Genomic DNA, 3,329 nt, shown 5'->3' with positions numbered 1-3,329 from the left:
TCATTAGGCTTTCATTGCTAGCTTGGTAATCCAGCCGACTTTGTTTGAGGTTATTAAAGCCGCGCAAGCTAGTGATGCGGAGTTGGTGGAGGTAATGGAAAAGGTACAGCAGGGATTAGCTACAGAGTTCAACATATCTGAGGGAGGTGTGTTGAGGTTTGGGACCAGACTATGTGTTTCGAACGACGACGGGATCAGGAGGACGATTTTGGAAGAAGCGCATCGTTCGTTATATACGGTACATCCTGGTAGTACAAAGATGTATCAGGACTTGTGTGAGACCTTCTGGTGGAGTGGTATAAAGAGACAAATTGCTCAGTTCGTGGAGCAGTGTCTGATGTGTCAGCAGGTGAAAGTTGAACATCAGAGGCCGGCAGGTCCGTTGCAGCCCTTAGTTATTCCGGAATGGAAATGGGAGAACATTTCTATGGATTTTGTGACCGGATTGCCGCCAGCACTTCACGGGCAGAATGCTATCTGGATGATTGTGGACAGGTTGAAAAAATTTGCTCATTTTATACCGATGAAGGTTAGCTTTCCTTTAAGTAGGCTAGCGGAGTTATATGTGCATGAGATTGTGAGAATGCATGGAGTACCAGTGTCCATAGTATCAGATCGAGACCCGAGGTTTACTTCTCGATTCTGGTTGAGCTTGTAGGAGGCATTGGGGACGAAGCTTACTTTCAGTATAGCGTTCCACCCCCAGATTGATGGACAGTCGGAGAGGACGATATAGATCTTGCAATATATGTTGCGAGCTTGTGTGTTAGACTTTGGTGGTAGCTAGATACAGTTTATGCCACTACTAGAGTTCGCTTATAATAACAGCTTCTAGGCTAGTATCGAGGTTGCACTGTTCGAGGCTTTGTATGGTCGGAGGTGTCAATCTCCTCTGTATTGGAATGATGTTGGTGAACGTCAGGTGTTAGGACTTGAACTTGTGTAGCAAGAGTCTAAGAAGGTGGGTTTGATCCGAGAGAGGATTAAATCGGCTTAGAGTCGACAGAAGAGTTACACAGATGTTCGCGTTAGTGAGTTAGAGTTCGAGGTGGGGGTAAGGTATTTTTGAGAATTGCTTCGATGAAAGGGGTGATGAGATTTGGGAAGAAGGGCAAGCTGAGCCCGAGGTATATCAGACCATTCGAGGTTCTTGAGTGAGTCGGTCCGGTAGCCTACAGGATTACACTACCCCCAAAACTCTTGAGCATCCACGATGTGTTTCACGTATCCGTGATGAGAAGGTACGTGTTGGATCCTTCACATGTTGTTAGCTACAAGGATGTGGAGATTGGGGATACGTTAGCGTATGAGGAAATACCTATTCAGGATTTGGATCGTAAAGTTCAGAAGCTTTGCACCAAGGATATACCATTAGTGAAGGTGAATCATGAGGTTGAGGTAGCTGCTTGGGAACTGGAAATGAAAATACACCAAAAGTATCCACAGTTGTTCTGAGTATGTGTGCTATATCCTAGTTTGGGTTGGGATAGGTGGTTAGTCATTGGGAGTGTGTGTTGTGAACTCCTGAGACGGTTTATGTATGTAACCACAGTATTCCTCCGCCATAAGTGAGGGTATGTATATATTATGATGGGGCTGCGTTGTAGTAGTCGCCAGTTTCTTTCTAGAATTGCGTGTATATATGTGCTTGTATGTTGAGTTTGTGAATGAGAGATGGCAAATTTCGAGGACAAAATTTTTTAAAGGAGGGTAGGTTGTAAGAACCCGAACCGTGATAAGTGGGTTTAAATAATTAAGAGAGGGGCAAATTGGGAATTGAGTAGGCTTTGTCGACGAAGCCAGAGTTCTGTGACGCCCCGATTTTCGTAAATTTTTTTTCATAAACAATAATAAATAATTTACACGTCATTGACAACATTCATAAATCGGCCACGTCAACAACCCTACTACCTTTCATACAACCCGACCCGCATTGGGTACCGGGTAAAAAGTCATTTTATTTATAAAACCTAACAGCGGAAGATAATGCATGCTTAACAACCAAAATACAATACCCAGAGTATCAACATACATACACAAACATATCACCATCCCATACTAAAGAAACAACTCAACTCTAGGGGAATTACACCTCCCCTAGTCCAAAACTCACCCTGTGTGTCAGGGTCTCAGCTCCCTAAGGTTTCGGAGCTTTATCGCCTGGCCTATCTCCGTCCCCTAAAAAAATTTAGATAATTTGGGTGAGACACATCTCAGTAACAAGGAATAAATTATTTACAGTGTGTGGTCATATGAGTTCAGTTATAACACACTTTACTTATCAAATCAACATTTCATCTAAGAAAATACACTGATAAACATATTCTCATAATCATATAGATATACAACACAAGCTTTTATAAGCTTTAAAACCATTTCTCAAGTTTATTCATTTCCAACACACATATTTACTTGCGAAGTTCCTGAGAATAATGAAGATTGCCTGCCCATATAGGTAGCTTCCCTCTGCTTTAACACGTTATGCTGCCAAGCATGGCCACATCTGATACCTATCAGGGCACTCACCTTACTCAGTAAGCCCTCAGGTGGAGAGTTTCACTTCGCCTCAATTATTTATTTAATAAAACACACACTCTTTCATTTCTCATAATCATTTCCCATTCTAACTCATTACATATTTATGTATACATAAATTCATATTTATGTACTTTACATAACACAATAGATCACATAATTTCAATTCTCAACACATTCACGATTACCATACTGAGCATACCTCCCCAACGGCATCAGTAGGAACCTTACAACACAATTTCCATACTGAGCATACCTCCCCAACGACATCAGTAGGAACCTCACAACACAATTTCCATATTGAGCATAACTCTCCAACGGCATCAGTAAGAACCTCACAACACAATTTCCATACTGAGCATACCTCCCCAACAGCATCAGTAGGAAATTCATCACACAATTTCCATACTGAGCATACCTCCCCAACGACATCAGTAGGAACTTCACCACACAATTTCCATACTGGGCATACCTCCTCGACGGCATTAGTAGGAACTTTACACACACACAATATCCCTACTGAGCATACCTCCCCAACGACATCAGTAGGAACTTCACACACACAGTTTCCATATTGAGCATACCTCCCTAACGACATCAGTAGGAAAGGAATACCACCTACATGCAATTATTATACTATATTGGCATATCATCAATCATATATCAGTATATCTCAATTCAATTCAAGATAAATATTCTCATAGTTTTCTATGCACATTTCATCATCTCGTAATAATATATATCGAATTTCACGTATTTCAACATTTCTCAAAATACTTATATCAGTAATTCGC

This window comes from Malania oleifera, chromosome 5 (assembly GCF_029873635.1).
Source record: "Malania oleifera isolate guangnan ecotype guangnan chromosome 5, ASM2987363v1, whole genome shotgun sequence".
Lineage (NCBI taxonomy): Eukaryota > Viridiplantae > Streptophyta > Magnoliopsida > Santalales > Ximeniaceae > Malania > Malania oleifera.
The sequence above is the reverse complement of the archived record's forward strand: the minus strand, read 5'-3'. Positions refer to the sequence as shown.